The sequence below is a fragment of the Triturus cristatus genome, chromosome 6, assembly GCF_964204655.1.
Source record: "Triturus cristatus chromosome 6, aTriCri1.1, whole genome shotgun sequence".
Lineage (NCBI taxonomy): Eukaryota > Metazoa > Chordata > Amphibia > Caudata > Salamandridae > Triturus > Triturus cristatus.
The window spans coordinates 1,307,521,614-1,307,535,955 of NC_140589.1; the positions used below are offsets into that span (position 1 = coordinate 1,307,521,614).

Sequence of the window (14,342 nt, forward strand, 5' to 3'; positions counted from 1 at the left end):
TCTTTCAATGTATTGTGGTGGGTGGCCTGTAGTTTTAGTAGGGGTCTAGTTGTTTCTTTGTATGTAATTTTTCTTCTAGTTTACTTTTATAAAGGAGACATGTTGCAAAGTTCACTACATTTTCTCCAAGTTTTGCAATCAATTTGCAACATTTATTTAATTCACTAGCCCAGTAGTCTGCCAATCATTTTTTTTCAGACAGTAGGCCCAGAGCTACTCATGTGTGCATGAAACAACTGTTTCTGTGGTGTCTGTTGAATTTAAACATCATTTAGGGCATGGATGGCATTGGATTGAATTGCAAATTGTGTTTTTTAGGGGTATTTCAATTTTTTTGTGTGTGTTAAATAAATGTCTTTGTTGGATGTGTGTGCTGTGGTTGTTGTGTAGGATGTATGACGTTACAACGCATGCTATTACAACGCATACCTTTACAACGCATTTTTTACAACGCAAGTACTACTACAACGCATTACTTTACAACGAATACTCTTACAACGCAAAACCTATTAAAATACTGAAAAGTGCTGTTACAACGAAATCTATTACAACGCATACCATTACAACGCGATTTTTTTTTTTTTTTAATTAAAAGTACAATAAAATCTGGCACGGGATGCAGGGAAATTAGGGGTTTTAGGGTGGGGAAGTGTATTAAAACGTGGAGAAAAACTGAGCGTAAATCTACCGAAACGCATTACCAAATTAATACTCGAGTATTAAAATTAATACTCGAGTATTAAAATTAATACTCAAAATCACCCAAAAAATTCCGTTTTCACAAATTTCAAGTTTTATAAAAATAACGAAAATTTAAATGACAGTACATACACATTTTTATCATGATTATATCGGAAAGCAAGTAAACAAAGTAAAACATAAGACACATACACATAAGCGCCATTTTAACCATCTCACTTGTAAAACTTGTCCTACCACAGTTTCTATGTAAACAATACCAAAAGACATGTTCCAAAATGGATGCCAAAACGGAGCAAATGAATGAAAACAATATCTTTGAAAAAGCATTTTTAAATTATCATTTTCCACAGAAAAACAAAGCATTTAAAAAAACACAACGAACGCAGTTTTTAAAAAAATTATTAGTGACACCGAGTAAAACTTATAAATACAAGGAAGACACCATTTTGCACTCAGTTGATTATCAACTAGCAGAGAGACCAGACGTGAAAAGCTGACCCTCTGTCACCTCCACTGCGACCTCCTCAGAGAGAGCACGGAAATCATTCGTAAAAGCATTACAATAGAGCAAGTACTAGTAAGTCATTATTATATTTTTAAACGTTGGTTTTGTAGAAAATATATTTTCTTAACCCACAATAAATTTTTTAAAAAATCATAATAATAACTGATTAAATTTACTGTTTCTAATTTTTTATCACTAAAAATACACACCAACTTAAAACAATTATTTTATTTTCCATAAACAGAACCTCGGAAAATATTGAGATTAAACAATTGGTGTAACCAATTGAGCATCACCACCACGTTAACGACTGACATACATAATTGTGAAGGTAAATGTTATTTATTTGTAATGGTTTTACTTTTAAAATTTATTTTTAAAAATTACCTGCAATCATGTATGGCAAATGTGTTGTTTTTTAAAAATCTAAATCTCACCACAAAATAAACGAAAAAATACCATGATGCAGGAGTAACAATTACTAATAAGACATCAGTTGGGTACTACATCTGAAAAAGCGATTCATATTTCTAGGGCATCTATTTCTATTCAAAGTCCTAGAATGTTCAGCATTTTAGTAATTTAGTAATAGTTTCGGATTATCATTTTTTTTTGTTTGAAAAATGAATTTAATGTGTAATATATTTTCTTTCACCAATTCTTTCTCATACTCCTTTGTCATATATCCAATTGTTTAAATATTGTATTTTTTTTCCAACCAACGTTGGCTAAGGAACATTAATTTTTTTTTTTTTTTTTTTCTACCAGAGTACATCTGTACCCAAAAAAACTTTTTCCAGCTGCATCCATTACCTTAAAGGCACGAAAACAAACAACAGCTGAAAAAGGTATGTTACATTTTCTGTATTTTTTTACTATACATTTTTAATCCTTCCCTTTGCAATTATTACTCCTCTAACGTACCTATTTTGAAAAATAATGGATAGTTTAGAGAAACAATATACTATTTCTACTCCAGGAAGGTGCAACATTAGGGTGATTTTTTTAATAGTGTAGGGGTACATATCTCTATTTCAACTACAGGAAGGTGCATTGGTTAGTACAGTGTCATGTAGTATTAGTTATATTGTTTGTCATTATTATTTCAAATATACTCAGATTTTACATTTCAAACCAACGTTAATTTATTTATTATCCTCTTTTTTTTCCAAAGACAACAATTTTGATTCGTTAAAGAAAATTTCTTTCCACCACACACGTTAAATCTTGAGCCAACAGACCAAATCATCTTCAGAAGCCTCAACCAGAATAGCAAGTTCTACAATACAAGGTATTGATTTTAAGCATGGTTTCTTAACCTTCAATATATTAGACTAGCTATCTCATTGCTTTTGTTTTAAAAAAAAACCCAATCTAATTATGGTTACATTTGCAGAATTCAGAATTTAATTTCATGACTAAATGATGGTGTAGCATTAGGGAAAGTGTTATGTACTACAACTTATATCAAATATACAAATTATTAATAAATCATTGTAAAATCGCATTTCTCAACATCGTTTACTTTTCACATTTTTTTATTTTTTCCCTTTTCCAGACATTTATTTTTGCAATCGAAATCCAATCACCTCATAAGTGTCTACTCCAGCCTACACGCCATTCCCACTTTAGAAGAGTCAGGAAGAAAAGCAACTTCGAAAGAAAAAGGTATTACTATCCAACATTCTAAGGTGCAGCAGTTGTAAAAATGTACCATGCTGTAGGGATAACAATTACTATTCAAACTCCAGCAAGGTGCAGCAGTAGGGAAAGTGTTAGATGGTGTAGGGGTGCAATTTACTATTCTAACTCCAGGAAGGTGCAGCAGTAGGGAAACTGTTGGATGGTGTAGGGGTAACAATTTACTATTCTAACTCCAGGAAGGTGCAGCAGTAGGGAAAGTGTTGGATGGTGTAGGGGTGCAATTTACTATTCTAACTCCAGGAAGGTGTAGCAGTAGGGAAAGTGTTGGATGGTGTTGGGGTAACAATTTACTATTCTAACTCCAGGAAGGTGCAGCAGTAGGGAAAGTGTTGGATGGTGTTGGGGTAACAATTTACTATTCTAACTCCAGGAAGGTGCAGCAGTAGGGAAAGTGTTGGATAGTGTAGGGGTAACAATTTACTATTCTAACTCCAGGAAGGTGCAGCAGTAGGGAAAGTGTTGGATGGTGTAGGGGTAACAATTTACTATTCTAACTCCAGGAAGGTGCAGCAGTAGGGAAAGTGTTGGATGCTGTAGGGGTCCAATTTACTATTCTAACTCCAGGAAGGTGCAGCAGTAGGGAAAGTGTTGGATGGTGTAGGTGTAACAATTTACTATTCTAACTCCAGGAAGGTGCAGCAGTAGGGAAAGTGTTGGATGGTTTAGGGGTGCAATTTACTATTCTAACTCCAGGAAGGTGCAGCTGTAGGGAAAGTGTTGGATGGTGTAGGGGTAACAATTTACTATTCTAACTCCAGGAAGGTGCAGCAGTAGGGAAAGTGTTGGATGCTGTAGGGGTCCAATTTACTATTCTAACTCCAGGAAGGTGCAGCAGTAGGGAAAGTGTTGGATGGTGTAGGGGTAACAATTTACTATTCTAACTCCAGGAAGGTGCAGCAGTAGGGAAAGTGTTGGATGCTGTAGGGGTCCAATTTACTATTCTAACTCCAGGAAGGTGCAGCAGTAGGGAAAGTGTTGGATGGTGTAGGGGTAACAATTTACTATTCTAACTCCAGGAAGGTGCAGCAGTAGGGAAAGTGTTGGATGGTGTAGGGGTAACAATTTACTATTCTAACTCCAGGAAGGTGCAGCAGTAGGGAAAGTGTTGGATGGTGTAGGGGTGCAATTTACTATTCTAACTCCAGGAAGGTGCAGCAGTAGGGAAAGTGTTGGATGGTGTAGGGGTGCAATTTACTATTCTAACTCCAGGAAGGTGCAGCAGTAGGGAAAGTGTTGGATGGTGTTGGGGTAACAATTTACTATTCTAACTCCAGGAAGGTGCAGCAGTAGGGAAAATGTTGGATGGTGTTGGGGTAACAATTTACTATTCTTACTCCAGGAAGGTGCAGCAGTAGGGAAAGTAATGGATGGTTTAAGTGTTATGTTTTAGGTAATTCCTAAATGTATTCAGGCTAATTTTTTTGTCTTTTCTCCTCTTTTCAGATAATGTCTAGCCTGGGAGCTGCCAACTTTATTAAATCCAGGAAGGGCAAAAATTTACTAAACCATGGTGGATACATATATAGTAAGGAAAGAATAAGTTTAACTAGAAATCATTGGAGGTGTGTGCAATACTACACTACCCATTGCAGTGGCAGAGCGGTTACTGTTGATAATTTGGTTGTGAAAACCACAGAACATAACCACTCTGCCTCTGCAATGGATGTAGAAATCAGAGAAACAATAAACGAGATGAAAGCTATTGCAAGCACCTCCAATGATTCTACAGGATCAATTTTAAGAGAGGTTGCACAGCATGTCCCCAGTCATGTTGCTAGTAACATGCCTATAATACCTAATTTGAGAAGAATTATTCAGAGACAAAAGCAGGCAAGTAACATTCAATTATCTACACCACATACTTTCTCTGACATTAGAATTCCTCATGATCTTTCTATTTCTTTTTCCGATGAACCTTTCCTTCTGCATGACAACGAAAACCCTCAGAAACGTATTCTAATTTTTAGTACCCCACGTAACCTTGCTAAGTTAGAAAGTAGTGAAATTTGGATGATGGATGGGACGTTTAAAAGTACACCCCATCCTTTCACTCAAATTTACACTATTCATGCAAAAATTAACAATAGTGTCATTCCCTTAGTTTATAGTTTGCTACCTGATAAGACTTCTGCAACATACACTGAACTTTTATCAGTGATTAAAAGTAAAACATCTTCAAGTCCTCGAAAAATAATTATTGATTTTGAATTGAGCATGATCAATGTGATCACTAAAACGTACACGGATACCCAAATTCAGGGATGTTTTTTCCATTTTTCGCAGGCATTTTGGCGTAAATTACAGAAAACATCCCTAGTTGCAGAATATTCTCGGGATAGCAAACTACAATTTGAACTAAAAAAATTAACTGCACTTTGTTTTGTTCCTCCCGATAGTGTGGACGAGTACTACACTGCAATTATAGAATCTGTTTATTATACGAGTAACGAAGAAAAATTGGCACCTATTCTAAATTATTTTGAGGACACATGGATTGGACACCTAAGCAGATCGGGTCGCAGGAGGAAGCCACGATTCCATGTGGAGTGGTGGAACTGCTACACGAGTTGTTTAGAGGGAGAAGCTAAAACAAACAATGCCATTGAGGGATGGCATAACTCCTTCAATCATACAATTGGTAAACCACATCCTAACTTCTACTCATTTTTGGAAACTTTGAAGAAGGAGCAAAGTTTCCAAGAAATGAGAATAGCACAAACACTCGCAGGTAGTCTAAACCCACGAGTTACAGTCAAAACAAGGGAAATGTCTGAGAGACTATTGGCAATTCTACAACAATTTTCGTTGTGTGTGGCTATAGACTACCTTGAAAATCTTTCTAACATTCTTTCTTTTTAAAATAATGTAATTTTTTACTTTCCTGCTTTGCTTTAAATTTTAGTAATTTTCAAATTACAATTGGCATACCAAGGTATTTTCTAAAATTTTTTTCAAACAAACAAGTCGGGTTCTTGTTTTTTTTTAAATCAAATCTTCATTTTCACCAAAAACTACCAATGTATACAAATTTACTGTCCCATAGTATTTGAACTATTGTTCGATATCGGAACTGCATTTATTAAATTACCGAAAAATTCCAATTTAATTACCGTCAAAACAAATCACCAAAACTCAAACATATGTAATTTCTACAATTGAAACCATATTCCGAATTGCACTTTGCATAGTATTCATCATTTTTATAACAATCGTTAATTTTCCAAATTTAAAAGTACGCAACTTTTTGGTACTTAGAAATGAAGATCGACATTACTTTTTAAACTTCCTAAATAAACAAATCAACTTTCTGAACAGTAACTTTTAATTTTTTAAGAGTTACATACTTTTTTTAACTAAATAAACAACTTTAAGCGACCCGACATAGGCTTACATTAATGACATTAATGTGGACATGTTTAAACACAATTAAGTAATCAATTAGTTTTCCCGCAACCTCCCCTTATTCTTTCCTCACTATATATGTATCCATTTTAAAGGTTTATTCTACAATTACAAATGAAAATATTTCCTACCTGGCCGCAGATCAGCTTCCTGCTGCTTCCTCCTCCGATGCTCTGCAAAATGGCGTATTACGTCGACGCTCACGTCATTACGTCATCGCGTGCATGTAAATTCATAGCGGACTACTTTATTTTACAAATCTGTAAATAAATGTTTATAAATGTAAATAAAATATTTATAATTTCTTTTAAAAATGTTACTTACATTGCAAAATTTATTAAAAATATGGTTTATTTTTACATGATTTTTCTGTAAATAAAAAATGTGAAAACAATAATTGTTTACTGTTATTATTTTTAAAATAGTTTTTTTAACTTCAAAATTGTAACTAATTAAATGTTAATTTACTAAAAATGTTCCTTACCTCCACTCTATTGTCTTTTCCCTTCAAAACTTTCTCTTTCTTCACTTTCCGATCCTTCTTTTCTTGTTCCGCGGGTTGTATATTCTGAGGCTGCCAAAATAAATAAAGGACAAAGACGCTCATACACTTCAATGGAAAAGCGTGGGAAATTTGTTTACAAAGTAAGTAACTAATTTTTTTTTTAAAAATGTAAACTATAATTTTTTTTAAAATGCAATTTTTATTACTCTTTTAATCTTTCAATTATTATGATATTTTTTTTTCAAATAAATTTAAATAAATATTAAAAAACTCATTATATTTTGAGAAATATTCAAGTATTAATTTAAGTATCCAACAAAACATTTCTAGTAGACTAAATACTCAAGTATTAAGCATCAAGTATTAATATTTAAATACTAATGTATTAAAATAACTATCCACCAAAACATTTCTAGTAGACAAAATACTCAAGTAGTAAGTAACAAGTATTAATATTTAAATACTCAAGTATTATTTTAACTATCCAACAAAACATTTCTAGTATCAAGTATTAATATTAATATTAAAATACTCAAGTATTAATTTACCTATCCAACAAAACATTCCTTCTAGACAAAATACTCAAGTACTCAAGTACTAATATTAAACTACTCAAATGAAAACATTTCTAGTAGACAAAATACTCAAGTATTAAGTATCAAGTATTATTATTTAAATACTCAAGTATTAATTTAACTATACAAAAAAACATTTCTACTAGACAAAATACTCAAGTATTAATATTTTGATAAAGTACTCACTTTTTAAATAATTCCATTTTTTAAAACAAAAATAATTATACAATATATATTTATTTTAATTAAAATACCAACATAAAAAAATGCGTTGTAATAGTATATGCGTTGTAAAAGTACTTACCATATAACATCTTGCGTTGTAAATGCATGCGTTGTAAATGCATGCGTTGTAAAGGCATTTTCCAATAATGCGTTGTAAAGGTATATGCGTTGTAAAAGTACTTACCATATAATAGCATGCGTTGTAAAAGCATGCGTTGTAAAAGTTTTTGCGTTGTAAAAAATGCGTTGTAATAGCATAGCGTTGTAAAAGTTGCGTTGTAAAGGTGGTTCCCCTGTTGTGTAACTTGCAGGCCTTTTTAAGCCTTTGGTGCCGATCACAATCCGGTAAAAAATTCCCCCGTGCGACTCGTATCGGGTCTTTTTACCGTACGAATTGTACAAGTGCCGTACGAACTGGCAATCACGATTCGCATGGTAAAAAGTCCATACGAACCGCACTGGGAATCATTCCCCACACGTCCTCGGGTCGGAAAATGTGTCCGACACGTCCTCGGACGATTTACCTTACAAACGTGAAAAGCCAAGTCCGACCGAGGAATCACGATCCATCCCGTGCGTCCGAGCGTACAACCGTATGGAAAAAACACCGTCCGCACCGAACACCCATAGCAACCATGGAGACATGTGCCCGCATACGCGCCCAACACTCCCCCCAGCCCCCGTACGTCCGACACGTACCCCCCGTGTATGTATACCCCCACCCGTCTAGGTACACCCCAGTACGTTCCAGTCGAACCCCCACCCCAGTACGTGTCATACCCCCGTCAATGTACACCCCCCCACCCCTGTACGTGTCGTACCCCCGTGTACCCCCACCCCAGTACGTTCCAGTCGTACCCCCACCCCTGGACGTGTCGTACCCCCCGTGTACCTACACCCAAGTACGTTCCAGTCGTACCCCCACCCCAGGACGTGTCGTACCACCGTCAATGTACACCCCCCCACCCCTGTACGTGTCGTACCCCCCGTGTACCTACACCCCAGTACATTCCAGTCGTACCCCCACCCCAGTACGTGTCGTACCACCGTCAATGTACACCCCCCCACCCCAGTACGTGTCGTACCCCCCGTGTACCTACACCCGAGTACGTTCGAGTCGTACCCCCACCCCAGGACGTGTCGTACCCCCCCGTGTACCTACACCCAAGTACGTTCCAGTCGTACCCCCACCCCTGGACGTGTCGTACCCCCCGTGTACCTACACCCAAGTACGTTCGAGTCGTACCCCCACCCCAGGACGTGTCGTACCCCCCGTGTACCTACACCCCAGTACGTTCCAGTCGTACCCCCACCCCAGTACGTGTCGTACCACCGTCAATGTACACCCCCCACCCCTGCACGTGTCGTACCCCCCGTGTACCTACACCCCAGTACGTTCCAGTCGTACCCCCACCCCAGTACGTGTCGTACCACCGTCAATGTACACCCCCCACCCCTGTACGTGTCGTACCCCCCGTGTACCTACACCCAAGTACGTTCCAGTCGTACCCCCACCCCAGTACGTTCCTGGCGCACCCCCAACACAACCTCCTAAGTACGGAGCGCACCCCATGCCCCAACATCACAACCGCATGTACGAGTCTTACAAAGCCACACACAAGGACAAAATCGTACAACCAAATGGCCCATGTACACACCGTACACACGCTCAAAACGCACGTACACAACCAGGACAAAATAAAACAACACAAGAATACACCAGTCGAAAGGCACACAGCCACTAAACATGGCCAACAACCACTTAAATAACACAATCACTGACCTGCAACTGCCAAAAACAAACAGAGGCCCAATACACCACCACTCCTTATAACACACCCACCCAAAATTCAAAAACTGCCACACCCACCCATGGACCAATAAAAAGGGCCCACACACACAAACCATGAGCCTTTCCAACAGACTCACTGCTGCCAGACACCACAGAACCAGACTACAAGCTACACCACACCTTACACTTGCACACCTTCAAACGACCACCCTCACAAACACCCTCTCATCACATTCACACACACACACAACCATCCACACCCCCCCCCAACATCCACACCCCCCCCACACCCACACCATCCCCACCCACACCCCTCACCATGCCCACTACCAAGAATCCAAAGTTCAGTCACCGAGAGTTGGAGGTCCTTGTTGATCAAATCCTCAGAGTCGAGCCACAGATCTTTGGAACATTGGTCAGAAGCACCAGCCAGGCAGCCAAAACAGCCATGTGGCAGACCATCGTTGATGCTGTGAATGCTGTTGCGGACACCAGGAGGACCAAGCAGGATTGCCAGAACAGGTGGTACGATCTGCGGAGGAGGGTCAGAGCCAAGAGGCAGGAGGAACACGACCAGGCCAACGCCACCGGAGGAGGGCCCTCCCGCAGAGCCGTACAGTACCATCCCTGGGAGGAGAGGGTGATGGCCATACTGCCGGTGGAGGCAGTTGAAGGAGTAGAAGGACTCCGAGACCCGGGTGAGTACACAAACAACGCACCTCACATGGGGGGAACTGCAACCACAACCAAAATCAATAACAGGCACGCAACCACCACAAGCCATCGCATTACTCAACCACACTCCATGAGCAGGCACATGCCACTGCTGCCACCATGCCCCATGCACCCAGCTGGACAATGTCAAGTCACAGGCCACAGAAGACAACAACACATGACACGGTAACCCGGATGGCGGGAGGCTGGGCACCAAGAATCACATAGTGCGACTCCAAAGCAGACAACAATGCCCTCTGCCCATATGGCCTAGGTCACAGCCAGACAAACACTGTGTCCCAACACAGGAATGACTTGCCAGCAAATGGCGGACGCCTTGCATCAACACATGGGGGTGAAGGCACTGTTTTGCACATGCCAGCAGCTAATGAACAGCCAACAGTGTGAAAGAGTGGCAGCACACACCACCACAGCAGCAGCGCACAGACACACAGCAGACAAAATGGGTGCCTGGAGATCAGAAACAAACTCACATCAACAGGCCAAGGGCCACTCAAAGATCTGCTAACAGTGTGTGCCCAGGAAGCTGGGCCAAGGTGACAGAGGGTGACACACGGAGGGAGGGAGAGGGGGACACAGAGGGAGGGAGAGGGGGACAGAGAGGGAGGGAGAGGGGGACTGAGAGGGAGGGAGACGGACAGAGGGAGGAGGCTGACACACGGAGGGAGGGAGAGGGGGACACAGAGGGTGGGAGAGGGGGACTGAGAGGGAGGGAGAGGGGGACAGAGGGAGGAGGCTGACACACGGAGGGAGGGAGAGGGGGACACAGAGGGAGGGAGAGGGGGACAGAGAGGGAGGGAGAGGGGGACTGAGAGGGAGGGAGACGGACAGAGGGAGGAGGCTGACACACGGAGGGAGGGAGAGGGGGACACAGAGGGAGGGAGAGGGGGACAGAGAGGGAGGGAGAGGGGGACAGAGAGGGAGGGAGAGGGGGACAGAGAGGGAGGGAGACGGACAGAGGGAGGAGGCTGACACACGGAGGGAGGGAGAGGGGGACAGAGAGGGAGGGAGAGGGGGACAGAGAAGGAGGGAGACACAGGGAGAGCAAATCAGTCCTTTGGTGTGTGGGAATGTCTGCTCGTCAGCAGGTGGACTGCGTGCATGTAGACAAGGGTGCCCAGTGCCAGAACCCCCCCTCTTCATCATGGCAAAACGCAGGGCCATGTTACAACCTGTACACGAGCACAAGGACAGCCACCTGCATCATATGAGTGTGTGGATCCACTCCATGTGCACATGTACAGTGCTACAAGGAAGGCGCAAACGCATAGCTCGGCACACATGCACACTCCACTGCTGACTGCAGTCACACTTGACGCAGCAAGTAAGACTGTGCCACACATAGTTAAAGGGGCCAAATTGGTGCCCAAGGGACACACACATGCACAAGTGCACTGTGAGTGGAATGCAAGACAGATCCTAATTCCAAGAGGAAATGTGCCAACTTTGTAACGGATGAAACATGGATGTTGCATGGATCAAAATTAACATTGTCTCTCTCACACACAGGTCAACGTCGTGCTGCACCCCCCAACACTGGGGGGGAACACTCACAGGACCCGGATCTGCAGGAGACCGATCCCACCGGCAGCGACCACTCTCACCACTCTGCGGACGACCCCGACCGACCTGGCCCCTCTGGTGTCCAACCACCTGCAGCACCTGCGTCAGGTACAACCGTGCCAACCACCACCCCCACTCCTGCCACATCCCAGGAGACACCCAGGATCCCTGCCCCAACACCACAATGCAGCCAGGCTCGCCAGGAGGGACACGGTGTCCCGGGCACCCAGGAGGAGGCAGGCGACAACGCCAATGCCACCCCTCAGGGGTCCCGGAGACCCCATGTGCCCACAAGTGCAGGCCAGACGCAAGTGGGCAGGGGTGGTGGGAGTGGAGAGCGGCGGAGGCGCGAGCCTGACCAGTTGGCTGGGGATCCGGTATTTTCCCATGTCCGTAACATCCTGGACTCATACCGGCAGGACACCACGGGCATGGCCCAGGTTGTGTCCGTCCTCGAGGGGATCAAGGTCCAGCAGGCCCAGCAACATGCGGAGCTAATAGCCTGTCTACAGCTACACCAACGGAGGATGGAGGACAGACAGGCTCAGCAAGTGACGGCGTCCCAGGGGATTCACGCTGAACTCCGTCGGATGGCCGACACCATGGCCGACCCTCCCTGTGCCAGAAGGCGGAGAACATCACCACCCACAGGGAGGGATCATGAGGAGGAGGAGGAAACATCCGACGGAGCATCCCAGACGTCGTCACGGCCTGCTGCTGAGGTTCCCCGCAGGAAGCCGGGTCGTCCACGGAAAGGACCGTGAGGGTGGCTGCTACATCACCATCTCCCAGGACACCTGGCCTGGCACCTGGCCCACTGGAGCAACAGCATCACAGCATCAAGAGACATTCTCTGCCACATGGCCCTGCTGGTCACTGGCTGACCAATGTTGACAAAGACTGTGGCATGGACTCTGAGGATTTCCAATGGCAAGGACACCAACTCCCCTACTGAACTTTGGATTCCCTAATCCCGGAAAGGCCCTCACTTGCCCCCCCCCCCCCAATAATAAATCACACTATTAAGAGTAGATGCCTGCTGGTAGCATTATTACCTAACATGTGTCTTGTACAGTCTAAACATGCCTGAGTCATCTGTTCACTTCAACCATCCACACCCTGGGGCCTGAGTCTGGCACAGGACACATGGGTCACAGTTTTCTAGGCAAGACAGACATGGAGCACCATACACACCCGTGATGGTCAGAACCAGCTGAGGGGGTGGCCGAACAACCGTGCTGACAGACACATTGAGTACAGCAACACTCATGCGCAGAGGTCAGGGATCCTGGCCCGTGTCCTGGGGGGCACCCAGGTACGTGTAGACAGGTGGCAGAACCATGTCCTGCAAGCTTGAGTCCGGTGGATGCAGAGAATGGGGTCATGGACAACGTTGGATGCATGGGGATGGCACATGTCACAATACCCACACAGTCATGGACATCATGCCCATTACACAGTCTCAGCACACACACACAGCTTGCATCTTGCCACTCGACACATTGACACATAGCCACAATCAGGGAATACCATGCCAGACATGCAGGATGCACCGTGCCAACACACCAGCATTGACTGAGAAGAGGCACCTTGGAGGCATAGGGACACCTTTAATAGTCATGTGTTTGGGATTGCAGAGGCAACTTGAAGTACACATGAACACATCATGTGGAGTAACATGTGGCTCCAACACTGGCACCCCCCTTCTGCAGCACAAATGCGTGATAGCCATGGAACTGGCACACAAGTGTCGGATAATAGCTAAATACCCACAGCTGCTCACGGAGAGCCTGCCATACACCATACATCCGCTGATGTGGAAGTCCCACGCCATGTCAAGACAATGTTAACCGTATGTGTCCGAGGGCAGTGTCACACACATTGATGCCTTCATCACAATCCACCATCCCATCACTGATGACTGACAACCAGGCAGCCCATCTATTCAGGTGTACCCAGCTGCATGTCGTGTCCCATGGGGATGCCACATGTCTGCAGAGGACCCAAACCCCGACCGGGGCAGTGTGCACACATCGTGAACAACTGCCACACCCAATACACCCCAGATGCATCCCTTACCCCATGGAGACTTCCAAACGTGTCCGTGCCTGTAATGCTGAGTCAGCCCACGATGCCATGTCCATGAGGAATAGCAGTGCCACAACAATGCAACCAGCAAACGGCATGCGCAGGTACCTGGGGAAGAGAGACACACAAGAAGTCAGCCACAAGAAGCACAGCCACTTGCATGTGCATTTACTCGACACATGTATGTATGACAACATGCTAGGTCACAATTATGCCTGGGGAAATACTACCATCACTGCCACCATCACTCCAGTGACACACCCACACACACCTCTGACCCACGTGCCATACATGCAGGTGGAGACACACATCACAACGCATGCCACACGGGGACCAATGCGTGCACACTCAGACCCTGGTACTCACCACTAAGCAAAGAAGTCGCGTATGAGCCGAGTCCGGATGTCCTCTTGCGGCTCCACATCCTCCACATCACTAGCCCCATTGCCAAGCCCTTCGTCCTCCACGGGTGGATGGTCCTCGTCATCTTGATCCAGGATGAGGGGCACAGCTCTTTCAACTGCCATGTTGTGCAGCATGCAGCAG

At 43.7% G+C, this 14,342-nt stretch overlaps 1 long non-coding RNA gene across 1 annotated transcript; it reads left to right on the forward strand.

Annotated features, from left to right (window-relative positions):
- Positions 1-944: 944 nt before the first annotated feature.
- On the forward strand, positions 945-6,010 carry LOC146821346 (uncharacterized). Its single transcript, XR_014962705.1, has 3 exons — positions 945-3,155; positions 3,221-3,866; positions 3,932-6,010. It is a non-coding gene; the product is annotated as an uncharacterized LOC146821346 (long non-coding RNA).
- The last annotated feature ends 8,332 nt before the right edge of the window (positions 6,011-14,342 follow it).